The sequence below is a fragment of the Ischnura elegans genome, chromosome 8 (genome assembly GCF_921293095.1).
Source record: "Ischnura elegans chromosome 8, ioIscEleg1.1, whole genome shotgun sequence".
NCBI lineage: Eukaryota > Metazoa > Arthropoda > Insecta > Odonata > Coenagrionidae > Ischnura > Ischnura elegans.
This window is the reverse complement of record NC_060253.1, coordinates 79,330,611-79,351,194: the sequence shown is the minus strand read 5'-3', so window position 1 is coordinate 79,351,194 and position 20,584 is coordinate 79,330,611.

Sequence of the window (20,584 nt, the reverse complement as noted above, 5' to 3'; positions counted from 1 at the left end):
AGTCGATCGAAATGTTGGCCCAAAAGAAACTAACCAGGTAAAAAATTAACTAACAGCTAGTAAACAATTTCATTAATTTTTTGCGCATTTGTCTATTATGTGAATTAGTTTCATGTTTGTCTTTGCAGAAATTTTATTTTTATTTATTTTCTATTTATTTCCATCGCCCCGAAAACAGCTCACAAGGCCTTTAACATCGGAGGGTATAACATGAAACAACAACTATCACACACAACCATGCCCTGGATAGGGGCAACCTACCCAGGCGGGACTCGAACCCGCGACCTTCGGTTTGGCAGGCGAGGACTTTACCCCGCCGCCACCAAGGCCGGCGATTAAAAATTAACCAATTTTACAGGAATTAGACATCATGACATAGGATTTTGTTCTTTCTGGGCGTATGGTACCGGTGAAATCTGTTCAGGTTTTCCAGCGAGTGAGTTGATTGTAGGCCATCGAAACTCCGGCCCAAAAGCAGCTCACCCGGTGGAAAACACAAGAAGATTTCACCAGTATCATACGCCCGGAGAGAACAAAATCATTTGTCATTAATTCCGCTCACCATACGAAATAGTATGATGTGGTATTTATATAAGGAGACCCATGGCATAGGTCGTTTGCACCAGGATGAAGCGATGTATCTAAGGCATGCATGCTTTAGATACATCTCGATCTCCAGCAGGCAAAGCATTCGAGTTCATCAGTTGTCAGTAGCATCCAGCGACAAGACAAACTCGCGGAACGCTTGGCTCAAAGTTTCTGTAGTATAAAAATGTTGTGATTTCGACTTAAACATCATCGTAAATTTCGGTTCATCTTGACATCAGCTACCCAGAGTTAAAGTTTCGCGACACAATTTTTCTCCACCCTTTATAGTGAAACGAGATTGTGCACGCAGCCAGATTCGCTCATTCTCGTTCTTCAATTGGATCCGTTCCTTATTGGACCGAATCCTAAAAGAACGACTCATCTTGGGTGGGGAAGAGATGAGGACTAAAAAGAACGGAGAGGAAAGGAGAAAGGATTAAGAGGAGAAAGATATGGCGACATTTTTGTGGACGACAAAAGTGGAAGAGAGTAATGAAAGGAGGGATGATGTTCGGGAAGAAAAAGGACAAAGAGGATTCGCGCGTATGTGTGCGTAGCGAGAGTAAATTAATGGCAGAGTGTCGGCTGGATGGGCCTTTGTGGTCCACCAATGGGCGAGATGGGGCCCTTCTCTCTCTCTCTCCCGGGAGAGGAGAAAAAACTCGGCAAGGAACAGGGTAGGGACGGAATTAGTGAGTGGGTGAAATGCGAAAGAAAAAAATAATAATACTGCAAAACTCTTGGGAGAGAAATACGCGAATCTCTCACGGAAAAAGAATAAACAAGGGAGACATCGCATATAATCATAAATAGGGCCGTGCCTCCGAGTGAGAACATTTGCAAATTGCTTAACGCATGATTTGGCGGGCCCATCCCTCCCCCCTTCCACCCTTCGTTTTTATTTACGCACCACGGACGCGTGACGCGATTGAAAATCCCCGCTTCACGATCACTGAGGTGTTAAGGATGAGGAGGAGTGCCCGTGCGAAGGCTTGAAGTTAGAACAAGCGAAGGTCATCGAGCGATACCTCTCCTCATTGATGCGAAACAATATAATGGTGGAATCTTGAGAATATATTCCCTCAACTTTTTCTTGATAGAGGACGTGAAAATATTCAAAGGTTATTTTAAAATATTTCTATACATATTTTCCAGAATATATTAATCACTACAGAATGATTTTGCTAGAAAAATAGAAGGTAACGTAAAAAATTCAATTACAAAGCTTGCTTGTTATTTAGAAAAATATATTTTTAAGACTATCGTTCTCTAACCAACGTAAGGCTACAAGAGAAAATATTCCATATTTATATTTTTTATTGTTTTTATCGGAATTAAATATATATGAGAACTACTGTAAATAAAATCAAAGCCGATCGATTTATATATTTATATATTTTTTATTGTTTTTATCGGAATTAAATATATATGAGAACTACTGTAAATAAAATCAAAGCCGATCGAATTCGTAATATGTGATTCATCACAAGATTATGAGTATTATCTAGCTAATACATAACAAACAAATAATCTAATGATAAAAAGCGCCAAGCGCCACAAAGTGCTAAGCATCGTGTCATCAGTTCAAATAAAACACTGCCTCGAGAGCAATTATAGCGCAACGAGATGCTAAGAGGCATTTTGGAAGTAAACTTCAAAACATTTAATACTCGAATATCCTTTGTCAAAAATAAAAAAAATAAAGTAATTGACTAACTTGGTATTAAAAATGAAACTGAATTCTGAAACCTGACGACGTAATAATTATTCGGAATATTATCAGTAATTAAATAAAATAATTTTCTCGGTAATTTTTTAATATCAAGACCAATGGACCAATAATTATTAATTTAAAACCTTTTTAAGGTATGTATAAAAAATTCTTAAGCCTTGAAATCACCATCGAAAAGTAGCATATCAATCACCATCGAATTGGGTAAAAAACGGATAAATATTGCCATCAAAGTGTATCAATAAGCTCAATAAAATAGTAACAACATATTCGAAAATAGCTCTTAAAAATACTCCTTAACAATCTAAGCAACAAAAACGACTGGGTAACATCTCACTGATGGCAATCAAATAATGAAAACTGATTAAAAGGATGAAGGAAGTGTTCTTAACAAACATTGGAGGACAAGTGAATCTCAAAAGCTGACGCAAGGGCAAAGAGTAAGAAGGACACGCCCCGATATAGCGCATGCGGAGCAGAATATTTTTCACAGATGAATGGATTGCTGATCAAGGAAAATCATTGCCTCGCGCCATTGATGACCTCTTTAGGAAACAACCCGGATAGAGATCAGATCGGAACTCGGTCCGTCGACTCGGAAAACCAATATACTCCGAGAGAGAGAGAGATCAGTCGAACGAGCTAAAGCCACGTGATCACGTTGCAAATCCATCCAAGGAGAGGAAGATGGATATGTATAGAGATAGGGACGCATACAATCAAAACGTGGCCTTTAACGTACCTCCTCCCTCCCTTCCAAACAGGGACGAGGCACGAACCAGCGACCTTTGTGCCAATTCAGATCAATCCATCGGACTACAGGCCACTGAAGCTAACTCCCAAGGATATTGAGAGGAGGCGTGGAGGTATTACGTACTGAGAGGAGAGGGAGGGGTTATAATTGTAGCGCTCGAGACGGAAGAAAAATAAATCATAAGGCATATGAACGTACGTGCGTCGTCACCAGTTGCTTTGACAAAGGCACGAGGCCATATAGAGCGAGCAAGACCATCTTCCCCGGGGCCAACGCTGTGTGCATCGGTTTGTGTTATTCATGCTACACCCCACTCAGCTCACGCCGCAATCAACTCGCTGGGCTTATTGATAGATCGAACCTTTAACTCTCCGGTCACCCCCTTCTCCGCACGCCCTCACGCGATGAAGCAGTAATCGAAATGACATGGTTTTCATCTCCGTGACAATGCATGTCACGGAGCCTCTCTCTCTACGTTCAACAAACCTAGATGTTTACCGGAGGAGCCAATGCGCAGTTTGGACCATCTGGTCTCTCCGCCGCTCAAACAGATATTTTTAGAGGTGTGATGAAACAATTATCAGTTAATTACGGTCAATTATGTTATTGAATTACAGCGTGCACGCTGAGACAACGGCGGTTTCGATAACCGCCATCCGTGAGAGAGACGAAATAAGCGGCCGTTACCCTCAGGCATACAGTTTTTAAGGCGCTTCCGGATTCATGCACGTCAATCCACACGCATTATCTCTAGTTTTCGTAAGGTGTGCCTTTCAGGCTAGTATCTGGGCAATTTCTCAGTAGTTTCTGAAAACGGCTACCCAGTCAACAATTCCCATCTAAAAACTTTTTTTATTTTATGGATTCGCAATGCATGATGTAAACCGAAATTGTAGGTATTTCCTTTGTTAAAAATTAAATCGCCATCCAATATATGCGGAAGTAACCCCCCAAGCCTTTGACTTTATTGCATTTATGGAGAAGTTTCACAAAGCTTTGCATTAAGCTAAGCTTAATGTTGGCTCCTATGTCCAATATTTTACTTACAATCGTGACTGAAGAAAATGTAAGAGGTACCAATTATCATCATTTATATGTATATTATCGTTCATACTAATGTGATTTATCGATTCTTCAAATAGATTTTTTTAAATGAATTATAGATTTAAAAATCTCAAATTAAAGCACAGACTTTTGTTTTTACTATTAGATTGGTCGATAATCGCAGTATACTTGAAAATATCCCGACAACTTAGACTAAATTCTTTTTCAGCACTTTACAAACAAAAATATGATGCAGATCGAATGATTTGATTTGTATCATTCTAAGATAGTCAAAAACATTTAAACGTAATATCCAAAACTAATAAAATCGCTTTATTTGTAAAGTAGAGCTTTTTTCTCAATGAAAGAGAAAAAGACCACCAATATGCTGTTTTCCCTAGCATGTATGATAAAATGAGGGCTAAATCAGTGTTTGGAAGAAATTTGACGGCAACAAAAACGGAAGATGTTATTAAGTAAGATCTTGCTACCGATCCACAATTGCGTTTAAAAAAGTGAGAGGAAAGAAAAAAGATTGATCAGTCATCCGTATCCATGGAGTGCAATCACCTCCTGCTCACGGAGTGCTTTGCTCCCCAACCAGACAGCAAAAAACGTGCCACCCGCTGCTTGGACACCAACACCCTCAGGAGATGCTCCAGGAATTATTAATGCATCAAATATCCACTAGAAAGATACCGATATAATCACTGTTGAGGATAGCGGTAGAAAAAAGCGCCAATCTGTGGGGGACGAAGACGCAATCCTATAGCGCTCGGATCATTCGACGACGGACGACTGGAATGGGAACTCAGGCTCCTGGAATTTACAGATGTCCCAATTTAAAAAGCATTACGCCGGGCTAAAAACGCTAAGTTCGAGAGTCGACCATTCATTCTACACCAGAGGTGGAATCTTCTTAAAAACCCTCCCATGCCACGTCGACCACCATGCCGGTTAATGTACGTGAAATCCAGAAATTGTTGACTCCATCTCCTTCCGTAGACCCCATCATTTAGCGGTATTAGTGCTTCAACGTTGCAACGTTTCAAATTTTCAAACGAGTTTTTGGAAATGCATGACAATAAGGATCATTAAACACAGCCGTTAGAGCAACGCGCGGCCCCCGGGCCACAAGTGACCCGACGGCTAATTTCATGCGGCCTCCGAAGGCTAAGAAAATATTGTATCGCGCCAATTAACCCATTAGTGCATAAAGCTATTTTTGTCAAATATTCATTTCAAAAGTAATTATTCCGGTTAATAAGGTTCACTTTAACTTAGTTCTGCAATTTTTAAATTTTTAAAATCAATGGCTTAAATAGTACAGCCCTTCCGGTATATCGGACGGTCAGTTTTCAGTGTTGATTACAGATTCAAATTAGTACGGAAAAAACTTGAAAATATAGAAAATAAAAAGATCAATCTTTAGAAGAAAAATGAGAGAAAAGTTATCATAATACTGAGCAAAATACTACAGTAAAAAATAATTTACTTACCCCGTGCGGGTGACTGAAAATTCTTTCAATGCCATGTCGCACATAAATGCTTCTCAAGTCTATAAATTCAAGGAGTCAACTAAAATATTAGCGAAGCGGGGAAGACAGACATCCATTTGAACTTAATATAGTATCAAAATGTAGCGCAAGTCAATTAGAGCCCAGAAAAAAAATTAAATACGCGAGTACTATATATCGGACGCTGTGCACTAGTGGGTTAATATAAAATATATATCGACACATTCGTCAAAAAATACACAATGCAAAAATCGCATTGGTTGATTGAATTTTTTAAACAATAAATATTTATACACTTTGAAATTATGCTTTATTGAATTTTACTTATGTGGTGGTAAAGTGACGTGTAGCATTGTGGCCCTCTGGACGATGTGAAATCTATTTTTGGCCCTGGCATTAAAAAAGGTTGAAGACCCCTGCCGTAGACTCTGAGTAATGAAAAAAAATGTTTCCACTGTAGCATAAAGCTCGTCAAAAATATTGCCCTTTAATTCATCTTTGAGCAATGAAGGTTTTTATTCTGCATAAGCACATACGAAGAGTATATAGCAGAAAAAAGTCACCATCAATATATCGGCAGGTAATCAAGGCACCATGATGGTGGTCAGATTAGAGGAAATACTTCATATTTTGCAATACGCCGCTTTAAGCGGAAGCTTTAATTCACAACAAATAGGGAAATAGCGCCTATTGGTAAATGCAAGATGAAATCGCTGTTGAGACCGTGTTCCTTCAAAAAATGTAGCCCATAAATCTTTTAGTACTTCTTACGTAGTAAAAAGCTTGTAGAAAATGTTGGATTCGCAATATTACCAACACATTATGCCTGAGATAACTTAACCTCCCGTTAATCTAGCTCTCATCTTCCTTAGCGTCCTGGATTCGTGGATATCTCCATTTTCCGGGTTTTCGCCGCGTTGGTTGTCAGAGTTGGAAAACAGTTTCACCGGGATTCCACCAGGGGCCTTCAGATCGACCTGAAGATGCCTGATGGAATCCCAGAGAAACTATTACCAACCTCTGACAAACAAAACGGCGAAAATCCGGAAAACGGAGAGATGCACAATGCCGCTAAATTTTTTAGAATCCTATGAGTCACTGATCACTATGACGTAGTCTGTCAAGAATCACCTGTTCAAGTAGTCTACCACTTGGTTTTCACACTAAAAATAGTAACAGCGGAATAGGGAGGAAAAACTCCGATAGTGGATTGAAAGGATGTGCTCAAGGTACGCCGTGAAGGCCGGGATAGCGGGTGGGAAATGAAAGAAACACTTAACTGCCAAAGAAGCGATCTTATATTCGAAAATATTTCTTCCGGTCCCAACCCTTGGCGGAGGTGGAACAGTCAAGCGGACCAAAACTGGAAAGGGATGGAGGTGAAATAAAAAGAGAGATATAAAAAACACGTTATATATGAGCTGGATGGGGAATGAAGCGATTTTTACGCGGCAAGAAGAGAAGGACTCATGAAAAGTTCGGTACAGGTTGGGAGGAGACTTTAAGTTAGCCCGAAAACAAGACAGTGGGAAAGGGAATGTTTGGTTCAGGGTGAGAGAATGTAGGCATGGTATTTGGAGGAGTTGACCTACAGCTCCATTTGCGCCATTAGGGAAGGCGATGGAGGGATGAATAGTGAGAAAGCTGGCGTCGGAATTAGCCTGTTCGGGACTCCCGGATATCTCGGCCAAAAACTACGCGGCAGACGTCTGAGCGGATTCGTCTGAGGCATCTGATATCCTATCCCTGTAACATTTTAATGCTTATTTCCGAAGAATAAACATTAATACTTAAAATACGTGTCACCATTTTTTATTTCTTATTTAACACGCTTCAATATTCGCGTCTTATTTTCTCTCTGGCTGGCTATATACAGCTTGATTTCACCCATTTCGATGAGATGAGGCTGAGTTGAGTAAATTAATCCGTCCATGTAAATAAAAAAAACTATATACGTTGGATTAATTTAAGTTCAGGAATCAATTTATGAAGCCAAACCAACGCAGAAGTAGTTTAGGGCAATTTGTATCACAAATACAAGCTAAAAAATAAGAAATACCAATATTAGGTTTCGATAACATGGCAATGAACTTTTTTCTTTGGTAATAGCCTCCTGAGCTTGAATACCGTTTAAATTTGCTTAAAATTTTAATCAGATTGGTCCCCATTTAATTTATATATTGCTTATGTGAAAAAATCACAAAAATAAGCATAGCTGGAAATAATGCATCGATTTGAATTTTTCTTATCCCACAAATCACAAAAATACAGAGCTTCCGATAGCACACATATATATTCTTGTTTATTTGAGATGAAAAGAAATATTTCACATTTTGAGAGAGGCTATTACCCCAAAAATGAGCCTTTGAGAAAAGGTTTGCATGATTCACACGCTTTCATTAATAAAAAAAAAATAAAGCCACGTATTTTCGGAAACCCCATAAGAACCCTCTAAGCCCCGGGATAAACTTCCTCACATTGACGAGAATAATAAATCCTCGTTAGCTTAGAAAAATACTCTTATCTGTCTTTCAATTCCGGAATGAGTATGATAGGCAATCACAAAGATGGAAAATAAAATCTTTGCTATTAATCCTCTAAAAAATTCGGATGAAAATAATGTAAAATAAAAACCATGAAAACGAAAAACCATCACAGGCCACACAAGATTCGATAGCGAGGATTAAGAGTCTCTATTCAGAAATATTTCGATCAAATCTCTCACTTTTTGATAAAACATATATCGCCCAAAGGAACGGTGGAAATGGATTTAAACGACAATGGCCATCGGTGAAGAGAGAAAGAAAAAAATGTGGTGAATTTCGAAGGGGTGTATGACTGCTGAAGAGAGATATAGGGAATGGAAGAGGCGCCAAGGATTTCTGAAAGCACAATTACGAATACACCATCGAGGATCCCAAAAAAAAAACAATTTAATTAACGAAAAATGCTCCCACCAGCCTATCATAATTACTTTTTCACATTTCACACCCCAGAACTGAGACATACAATTCACACCCTCTTTCGACTTCACACCACATGCGACGTTTTCAAAGACCCCCTCTTGAGCGGTCTCCACTAAAACACACGGGCGCCAATACCACAGGGAAACCCTTCTTTTTTATTATATCCTCCCCGTGGCGCCCGGACCCTGACTGTCTCGCGCGCCCCACTCCTTGATGAATTATATCAGGTATCCCTCCCGCTTCTCTGACAACCCTGCGAGTCGATATCCGTTAAGAGTCTTCTGGGGTGCCGCTTCTGGTAAAAGGCCAGGGCATTGATACGCATTTGACGCGGAAAAGAGGAGTGAAAAAATTAAAACTGCGAAGGAAACATAGAGATCTGAAACTGAAAAAAGAATGAAGTTGATTTGAAGTGGGAAAGCTAGTTCTCCTCTGCTTGGCACTTATTTAGACAAAACATTTAGAGAGTAATCCTCATAAGCAATCATTTACGACCTTACTGTAAGTCTTGGTGATTAATGGGTTCCAGGACATCACATAATGAATATCATTTTTGAATGCAACGCTATTTTTCACGTACATTTTGAACCATAACAAGATGCAGGGATCCAAAACTGAAAAGGAATGGAGATGAGTTGATTTGAGAAAACTATTCCTCCACTGTTAGCGTCTCACTTAGACAAACAATTTAGCGGGAAATCCTCATCAGCAAACGTTTAGTGCTTTACTTGGAGCCTTGGTGATTAGTAGGCTCCAGGATATCACATAATAAATATAATTCTTGAATGAACGTTATTTTTCACGTCAAATGGGAATTATAATAAGATGTAGAGTAAATGAAAAATACATAGCTGTAGCAATATTATTTTCAAAAAAATATTTTCATGTTTTGTGAATGAGATCTCATGGTTCATTAATGAAAACAGAAATATTTACATATTCTTGGAAAAAAATTTAAATAAAAAAATGTCCTTTTGGAACTGTTGGAAAAATATTTCTTGCTAAATATATAAGTAAATTCTTTCCTTTCATTTTCTCATGCCTTTTTCTCAATAAAATTTTCCATCCTTACATAATTTACATTTGGCAGTGATATTGTAGCATTCTATCATGATTCTCGGTGTAGCTGAGAGTAAAAGAAAAGTTAGGCCAAACATCGCGCTGAGATCTCCTCAGGTGCAGTAGGTATTCTGCCCGTCAGATGAGAGACTGAACTACACGAGCTTTGGCGGCTCTTGAAATTAATAGTCTAATGCACACGACGGCGAGATCCTACGCAACCCCCAATTTCCCAAACACTCCCTCTCAATACCAAACTCCCCCACCTACCCATCACATCTAAAATGGCGTAATTGACCCGGACTCAACAGATGCACTCCGTAATAACTAATGCTTCTGAAAGGAGAGGAGAGACGCTTCATCAAGCCGGTGCCGAGGAAATGCGACAGGGATTCCACGGTGAGTACTGCGTCCCGTTGACGGTGAAGAGGTAAAACACCATACATCCTCCCACTCCATCTCCATTTATCCGGTACAAGTCTCGTGTTTTCACAGCCGATTGCAGATATGCGGTCGAAGGGAGCATTGACGCAGAGTCAGGCGTCGTATTTGGACAGACAACTGCGACCGCTCCCGGGCATATTCGTGGCATAATTTGTTTGAGAAAATTTCAGGCGCAGGGAGTCCACACGCCTGGGGCGGAGAGTGAAGCTCGTGATCTCCGTCGGATGGGGGGATTCTGTGACACTCGGTCCGCTTGGGATGCATCTCATGCAAATAGTGTATTGAGCAATTCACTCAAGAGGAGTAGGAAATTATGACGTGGCATCGGAGAGGTTTGCGTATCAGATTCAGGGGGCAAGGAGAGTTTAAAATGTTCCTTGATTGAAATTTCAGTAGATGTATTGAATCAAGACCGTGGCGACTGAGCTTGACTGTAGGGCGAGAATCAATGCATTGATGGTGGGGTAAAATTTCATCGACAACAGGAATAAAAGTCTCGAAGTTATTTTTCGATTCAGCTTTCACGATGAAGCGTAAATATGGTTGAAATCAATATTGATTATGGTTAGCTCCTCGAAACCAATTACTGCAATTTAGGATAGGAGATAATTTTTCAGCATCAGTAAAACTCTGTAAACCTAATTGATTCTAAGAAAAATCAGGATATAATCAATGTATGATGAAGTTCATTGAAAACACTATTAAACATATCAAAAATAATTTACCAAAACTTAGCTACATTCAGCAAAATTGGACTTTGTAGCCTATAAGTAAAAGTCCTTCATTGAAAATTTAATTTTTCTACTGACAGATATAATTCAGTGTCCTAAAAAGAAGTGGTTGGAAGAAGAAATGAGCACACAAAATATCGCAGCATAAATATTGAAGGAGCTCCTTTCCTCTTGAATAATTAAAAAAAAAACTTTGGAAGCGAAATTTAGTAAATAAAGCTATCTTAAAATTTAATGCCCATATTAAAAAAATTAAGAATATTAGCGTGAAACAAATGAAGATTGAACTGAAAAGATATATGTGATATTATTGTCAATTGATGGATGGTTTAACGAGAAGAAAGAGCAGTTGACATAAAAAAAGACCACCGTTTTCCTTCCCAACAGGAAACACCATGGAAACATTCATATCTGGATGATGAGCGTTAAAAATACACCCATTGAGGCGGGCATAATAGGGCGTTAACTACAGCCGGCATTATCAACACGACTCCCGGAGTCTCTCCCAATGCGTCTCTTCAACGGTCCTGACTAACGTCGCAACCATCCGCGGAGTGAAAAGCATTCCGCTTCAGAAAAAAAATAAAGAAAATATTACTTCGCGGAGAGCGGAGGAAACGTAAAAGAGAGCAGGTACCCCATGAGAAAAATTATTATTTTAGCTAATTTAATGGCGGGATGCCCGCAAAAGAGGCGTACCTTTGAGAGTAAAGCGGAGCGGAATACAAAAAAAAGAATAGAACGAAACGGGAAGAAGCTGTGGGAGATGAACACAACGTAGGAGTCACGAAGTTTAAAAAAAAATAACATAGAAAAAGTGAAAGAGCTTGCAAGTCCTTTCTCACGCGGAAGGAGAAAGAGAGAGAAAGATAGCTGTGCATACTTGTGTGACGCGATAATCATCCCATACAATACCTTTTTCGGCGTTAAGGATATCCATTCATACGGACGCGGTTTCAACGGTGGCTGGGTTTCAATTATTATCCACGGGGGAGCAGTGGGAGAATGCTGGAGAAGAGTGGTGTGGAGGGACAGGGCGAGAGGAAAGTGTATCGGATGGATGACTGGATGACGCCGGGGGAGAAGGAGAAAGAATAGGGTGAAAAAAAGGAAGCTGGAGAAAAAACAGCATCCATTGTAGCGAGGATTTTTTCGTGTGGGGGGAAAGGAATATTGGGATGGGGTGGTGATACAAGGTGAGGCGCAACCTGGGAGGGATGGAAGTGCAGGAAAACACGACGGGGAGACTGGGAGATGGGCAGAAGGGGAGGAAATTCTACGTTATACGTTTAAGGAGATGGAGGAGGTATGCGGCTGAGAGCAGACTGAAGGGTACCTACCCCACAGGGAAACTATACGAGGGTCACGTTGGAGAGGTGGGAAAGGCAAAGGGCAACAATTGAGGCAGGAGGCTTGGAAACGCAATCACAAAGCGCCTAGTACATAAAATATTTTAACGTTCCTCCAGAAAACGGGGAAAATATTCATGATAATTCCAAACATGCCCTTCTGACGAATTTAAAATATTCGTAACGTTAATGAAATAAATAAAAATGTTGCATTCCACCAATTCATTTCAGTGTACGATTAGTTTCGAAGCAGTGAAGATTTGTATCTGATGATGACGTGCTGCGTTGAAACTAGTCATGCCTTAAAATGAATTGGTTGAATACAACAAAGTTTTTTCATTTCATTGACGTTTAAATGAACTTCCACAAAGTCGAGCCTGAAATGATAGGGATAAACATTCGTCTTCCTCGGTTGAAGCTTTCGCGGCTCATGATGATTAAAAAGTGACATACGAGTGTTTGGAGCGTGGCATATCAGATTTTGCCCCGACATTTCGTGACCGCCTGCTGGTGATTGAAGAAGTTGGTCGAATAATTGCCTCGAAGATGTGACCAGCAGTCGGTCATCAAACGTCGGGGTAAAGTCCGAATTGCCATGCGGTATTCTCCCGCATGTGACTTTTTCAATTAAAAATATTCGGCATATAATATTTTCTGGAAATTGCGTTTGATATAATGATGTTTTCAATATTTTTCCCAACTTGTTTCACACTTGATGGCGATTGGTGTGGGCCATGTTAGGGAAAGACACACCTGCTACTTAAGTTGCTGTAAAAGGGGCTTGCACCTCACGGTCAAAGCGAAGTGCACATTAGGCAGCAGTGGGGACGAATGCACAAGGGGCCGGTTTACGCCATGGTTTTTTTTACTTTCATAACAGAAATTTGGGTTACTCTTAACTACCGGTCGCCCCTTGGAAGGAAACCGATACTTTTGACCGTGTAGAAGTAAGTGAGAAACGGGCATCAGCTACGGAAAAAGAGAAGAAAAACTCAAGACATTTTGACAGCGATGATGCCCTGTTTCTGCTTCATTTTTCCCCTAAACTAACATTTGAAAACTAGGATGGAGCAGCAGCGACCTTCGCAATACAAAATCGTATGAATTTTAAAAACTGACACGGCAAGATTTAGAGGTGTGGTTCGTGGAAGGGAATGATGGTTTTCGACCGATGGGCATCATAGACTTCAATGAGAGTTAACGATTCCTTCAGCTGTGGGAACGATTATACGCTCACTCACCAACAAAAACGGGCAAACGATTTTTTAATTCACATTGACGTAGGATCTGACAGGCCTACACACTGAATCAAGACTTCCACACTTTTAGAATTCATCAAGCAACGTATTTTATTGCAACTTTTACATAAAAATCACAAATATTATGCAATTGACTGATCGAAGCTTCAGATATAAGATGATGTGAGTTGTCAGTAATGGTGTGTTCAAAATTAAACAAGGCTTCTACACTTTTAGAATTCATCAAGTAACGTATTTTATTGCAACTTTTACATAAAAATCACAAATATTATGCAATTGACTGATCGAAGCTTCAGATATATGATGATGTGAGTTGTCAGTAATGGTGTGTTCAAAATAAATTCAAATCCTAAAAACAAAAACATGAACGAATCGAAACGAAACTAAAAACATTCCATAGGTAATTGATTCTTATTTCTGAAAAATCTAAACCTGCCATAGAGAAAATTTTGGATGACTAACAAATAGCAGGCTTTTTCCTAATTCTGTGCAAAACACGGTTTTCGTTTAAAATAGTTTCGAGTTTATTTACATATTTCGAGTAACTTTATATTTTGTAGGAGAATAAAAATGTTAAGCAAGTAACTATTGCAAACATTGATATTGCGTAGAGTGAAAAAAGCTTCAAAAGTTGAGAAGCTCAGCTGAAGATATATTTATGACATTTCAGGTCCCTAAAAGTACACTAAAGGAACAGACTCGACGAGTATCACCGCCGAGATGACTATGGAACCAAGAGACGCCCAAATAAAACCATTAATCCGACCCCTCGGAGGAGAGAAACACTCCAGTTCACTCAATTCCCATCCATACCTCCCTCCTTCTCCTCCTCCCGACTATCAATTAAACAAACGCATTCATTTCCCTCAGCCGCAACCGACGAAATTTCTCCCGAGGTCTCCCCTTCCTCTCCCCAAACCCACCACGACCGCCTTACAAATTGTCCTCTGGACGCTACAAATTATCCTCCACAGAGATGGGCGGTTCGCGCAGCGAACATCTCTCACTCAGATAAGTGGGAGAAGGCATAGGAAGAGATGGGAGTGGAGAGGGGATAGTTGAGAGGGGAGTATTAAGGGAGAAATATGGCGAACTAGAAGAGGGGTGGAAAGACAGAAAAAAGTGGGCAGCGTAAAGGGGCGAGACCTCGATGGCAAATCGAACATGGGTAGGGGGGACACTAAACCTGTCGATCCGATGTCAACGAAACGAACCGTAACCCTGAAGAACCATTTTTTTAATTCAAGTATCTTCTCATCCATTCCGTTACTCACTGCCCTACCCTCCCCTACCACGTCCACTATACGTATCCCCAGTCTTTTCCGATAACTCCCTCCCCTCCACTTCCTACTCCAGAGCATCACCTGCTCACTACCCCCCCCCCCCCCCTAACCAATCCAACTTTCTCATTCCCCCCCATTCTCTCAGCCATTAAGTTTCCACGGGTGACCGAAACCTGGAGCCAAAAATAGATGTACACAAAGGCGCTCGCCAAAGCACGAACGGTTTTCCGGAGGATGTGTACGAATTTAAATGGAGGTGACGGGGAAACAGGTGAGTGAAATTACAATACCCGGATTTAAAACTTTGGCGCTCTTAAGGATGTGAAGTTCTTTCTTTTCAATTGTAAATCTGAGTCTGAAATTATCGTACTTCGCTTTCTTCAATCACTGTGGCTTTGTAAATGTTGGTTGGCGTATTTTTTATTATACGTAATATTTTTATGTCCGTTCGGTGCTCATGTGGCAGAGCTATTGCATGCTGGTGAGTGATCACCCCCCGCCAAACACCCTAGATGTGGCTCGCAGGGTGTTATGTAGATGTAAAAATCATTCATTCACGCAATTTCATTCTCATTCTTTAGTATTTGGTCCTATAATTTGATACTTTTTCCTAGGTAGCCAACTCCTTAGATATTCTAATAAAACTTTTACACAATATTTAACTTGCTCCATTAAGTTCATTCGTGTGTCACCGAATCTTAGCTTTTGAACTACTGATATACTAAACGAGAACGAGCCGACTTATTCCTCTCACCAATTGACTACAATGAACATAGTCAAGATCCTATTCAGTGCATCAATCGCTAATAGTACCGATTTTCAGAAAAAAAACACCCAAGATTCAAAGCCTCGCGTCATAAAACTGTCAAAATACCAAGGATAAATTAGGCCATAATCAATTCACCTAGTAAATATGGCATGATTAACGAGGCATTAATAATAAAAAAGTCTTAGCTAACTTGATTTCGCACTTCTCTCAGCGTGACTTCACCATTTGGCGGTTTCGGCCAAAAAAAATTAAAAATATCACCCGCGGATTGACCTACGAACAATTGGGCATTTCTCCTCGGCGGTCTTCCCGTCCCACTTCTTGCGTCTCCAAACCTTCCACCACCACCATATCTCCGTTCGAAGACATTAAGACATTTGCGTCCAAAATATTCTATGCAAAACTTACCTGACGATGACTTGCCACGTCGAAACCTAGATTGTGAAGCATTAAATTTACGTGGAATTATGAAGTTCAATACATTTCATTGTCAACGTTGGTGGAACCGCGAAAAATTCACCTAATGCATATATCTTGATTAACGGTTCATCTCGATATCTAAATCTTATTCATATAATAAATCATTTTTCATGCATCCAAAGATATTAAATAAACATTAAACTCCTGCGCACTGCCTCATGCCTGAGGATGACGCAAAGCGTTGATACCATGGTAGTGACGTTTTCATGGTAGAAATTTTTTATGTGGAAAAAAATAGTTTAATTTTCATTCAATATGAATAAATTCTATAAAGTAACGCCTCAAACCATTAACATCCAAAGATAATAAAATCTAAGCCATCTCAATTTCGCACTTCCTCGAGTGCTACTTCAACGGTGGCGGTCTTGACCGAAAAATTTAAATTTCGCTTGCGGATCAGACGACGAAAACAATTGGACATTTCTCCTCGGTGGTCTCCGCGTCCCACTTCTTGCGTCTCCAAACCTCCCACCACCATCATATCTCCGCCACTCCCCGAATCACCTCTCATTCTGTGGCGACATGGGACGCGGCGGGAGAATCTGCCTGCCCCGAAAATCTATTCGCCCACTCCCGACAAGGATCGTCGCCCAGCCACTCGGCTAATTTGAAACCCGTGTACATCCGCCTACCGTGGCGCCCACTCCCTCCTTGACCGCCTGCCCAAACCTCCATCTTTCCCGCCAGCGCCGGACCTAACACGAAGAGGGCACGGAACGCGGTGTGGGATGAATAGATGGATGAGGAGCGCCCGTAGGAATCAGCCAAGGGGAAAAAGAGAGATGCTAAGCCAAAAAAAAGGTGGCCAAGTGCCTCCAGGAATTGCATTAATATTTTTTCCATCGAGTAGGTGGTGATGGGTGCAGAATACTATAAAAAATACACGTTTCTGACGGAAATTTAAGGAAATGTTTTTTATAGCTTTTGTTATAATTTTTAGCGAAAAATTATTAATACCAATGAATGCAGCATCTCTTTCTACATTAGAATGCAATTTTTAATCAGTGCATAACGCAACATAAATTTTCGTACTGTTATTGACAACACCGCGCTCCCGGCCTTAAGGAGATTAACATGGGAAACGATTCTCCATAAGAGCCCGTACTGTCAACTAAATGTGGAACGCTCTATACCTCTACAGATTTTTACCGCTTGTGTCTAGTCGACGTATGAGGTTAAGTTGTAGAAAGTAAATTTTTTATTTGTCCTGACTTAAAATGGAATTTTACAAGGTTAAGTCCTCCAAATTCAGTGCATCTTTATTTATATACTTGGTCATACCTGGAGGCTATCTTTTTCCATCAAGAAGGACGTGATGGGAGCAGTTTACCACCCCCTAAAGATTTTTACCTCTTTGGTCTATGCTCACAGAAGAGTGTTTGTCCTGCATTATAGAAGGTGTCTTTAGGACACGTTCATCGTCCCATTTAGATAATATGACTTTCTGCAGTTAGCGATTCATATGTTGACTTCCCATCTCAAGACTCAAGTTTAAATTCGGGATAAGACAGAGAATTTAGGGGTGTTTACCAATATCGGCACCTTCAGAGGAGGAAACTTCAAGCATAGAAATTCTATCGAATGGCATAGGTACAGTGGTTACCTTTGGTCATGGTACCATTCTTTACGAGCAGCTCTTCGTCAACGCCTCACTCAGTTTCTCTCTCTCTCTCTACACTTCCAGCCTACACTTTCCCTAAATAACTCTATCGACCTCAGCCGGTGGTATATACCTATATAATACGATAATCTTCCTCTTAAAGTCAACTAGGATAGGCTGTTACATGAAAATCATTTTCATCCCGCGCAAAATAATGTATTAAAATTATAAATGACTTATTTACTTTTTACTGAAAGTTACTCTCGCTGATACCTCCTTCAATGTAATGAAACTACTCGAAAGTGAATGTATTTTTATATAGATTACTATAATTTTCCATGTTTTCCGTGAATTTGAAAGGACTGATATACGGATAGGGAGAGGAAATAGGAGTTGTGATTCTGTTTGTCTTCTTCCTAATCTTGCACAGCGAATAGATAACTTCTGCCCCCAATTTCGCAAATTAGGAGAATAACTTCCACCTGTCTACTGACAAATTTCGTTGCCAATTTCCTTCCGCTATCCTGTCACCAATTCCTGTCTTCCGATTCGTGTTTCCTGTCAGTTGTGGCGCTCAAAGTCGAAATCAGATGTTTGGCTACAAGAACTCCGCTTTTGCTGACAACTTCCTGAGGAGAGTGCTTCTTAAAGAAATAGCCACTAAACTACCAAACTTTCTCGCACAAAATAGCAAGTTTATAATTACTTGAAGCGATGTGAAAAAATTATACATTGTAAATCACCGTTCAGCACAGCGAGCGCTTAAACGATTACTTAGCTCCTTCTTTACCTCTTCGAATATCTGAATTATCTTGCCATACTTTTTGTCCTACATTAACCTGTTCCAAACGTTATTGGTAGAAGCATTTAGAAGCTGGAAATTATGGGGACTTATACACTATTATGATGAATTATGGAAATGAAATCGAAGAATAAAATAGTTACTAATATAAGAATAAATAGTTACTTTTTGAGGATGGCACAAGCGTCGTAACATATAACACCACCCAAAAACATGTCTCATTAATAATCTCAAAACAGTATATACATAGCGTACCGAAATAACACACAACAGTGAGCAACTACGAATGAGAGAGATTGGAACCATTCCCGGAATGCATTTTCGGTAAAAACGGCCGCACTGTCGTTATAACGGAATTTGACCGAAGGATAGACGAAAGGGTTTCGAAATACGCTAGCCATTAAGCGGAGAAAACGTCTTCGAGGAAATTGGCAAACATCCGGAAGACGTTCGTTGTTGCAATCAGCGGAATTTTCATCTCCTTTGCGCGTAACAAAAGACGGCGGCAAATGCGAAATTGGGTCAATTGTATTCCTTGGAGAGTACACTTTCTTAATTCCCTCTTCCAAACGGCGCGGCGGCGTTTCTTCCTCAATCGCGCGAATTCGCGCTCAAAATGGCCGATGTTTTCGATGACGCCAAGTACCGAGGATCTTCGGGGATGCAAGGGGTTAAGTGATCGACGGAGGGGGACAAATAAAGTCTGCATTGTGACTCACTGCATCAAAGGCTTCGTGTATATCCTACGCAATGAACTGCACAGAGGTACTTCGTACTAATATAGATGAAGATATTTTTAAGAGATAAGATTCAGTGCCAAAATTACACCAAAATTCACTAAAAAAATCAGTGAAATTAGGCACCCTAGACGATGCAATCTTGTGTAGGGGTTGTCATTTCATGAAAATGAGACAAGCTCAGCAGTTCATTTTACTGATAGCATTAAGACAAAGTAGCATATCTATCACTCATCATAGCAAGTACGTGTGCTTAGATCATATTTGTCCTTATGTTATGAAAAAAAAGTATGGAAACAAACTTGGAAACCATTAAGGTGGGAAAGTGCGTGGAATAAATGCGAGATACAAGATATGTATTTGGTCATGATATCATACTAAATCAAACGTATCACTCGAGGCATTCGTACTATTTGCTTTCTCGTGTTCTGCTGCGTCACGGTGAAGCCATTCTCATAATTTAAGTACACCGGGAATAGCCACGGTTTTAACTTTTTCGGAGTCATCCACAATGCAAAAAATTGTGCTAATATTCCATTCATTCCTTTCATAATTCAATGAGTACTTATGGGTAGAATGATTAATGAGTAGAAAAACACGATAACCTAAATGGAGCTATGATCACACGGAAGGTACAAGAAATGAGTCCTAATTCCATAATATTTCACAAGTATCATCATTTGCTTACAATGATGAGACAATGTGTCCTCCTAGTCGGATTATCGGAAAAAAGAATCCAGACAAAAATGCGCGTAGGTACACTTACACCTGCCTCAATTTCCCCGCCTGGAGGGTATTGATTGCACAGCAAGATTTGAGGGGATAAGCCGCCCGGACGCATTCCGTCTGGTGAATGCATCACGGCAGTTGGGGGTGAGGTTGATGTCCGAGGGTGGGAGCGGGTTGCGGCTCATCTGTTGACTTTGGATGACTTGAGGGGAGTAGAAGGGGTGAGAAAATGGAGGTAGTACGTTATGGATGCGGCATCCAATGCTGCCGTCGGCATCACGGACGGGGTGGTTGGGTATAAATTTGTCCACGTGGGATGCAAGGCAATGGCTGCGAAGATAGGTGGCTGGCAGGGACTGAGTGTCAGGAGGTGGCTCGGGTTAAAGTTATCGGGCCTTAGGGGGAACGGTGGACTGTGTACACATGTAGCAAGGATTGTAACCGTGTGTGAGGACCACGTGTTAGAAGAGTAGGGTTGGAATTGCGGAACAAATGGAGGAAACGGTCGTCGAAAACTCATGCGCATTAACAGAATCTCAGGATCAGGCCAAAAAATCTCAAATAATAATGATTCGCCTCGTCTACCGCAAGAAAAAAATTATCATTGCATGCTAAGAGTTCCCCTAAATACAAGGAAATATGGTGTCCTTCCAGTTTTAAACATAATTATGTCATATACCAATTCATACGTAGCAAGCACTTCACTGGAAGCTTATATTTATGTTGGAATGTATCCTGGGA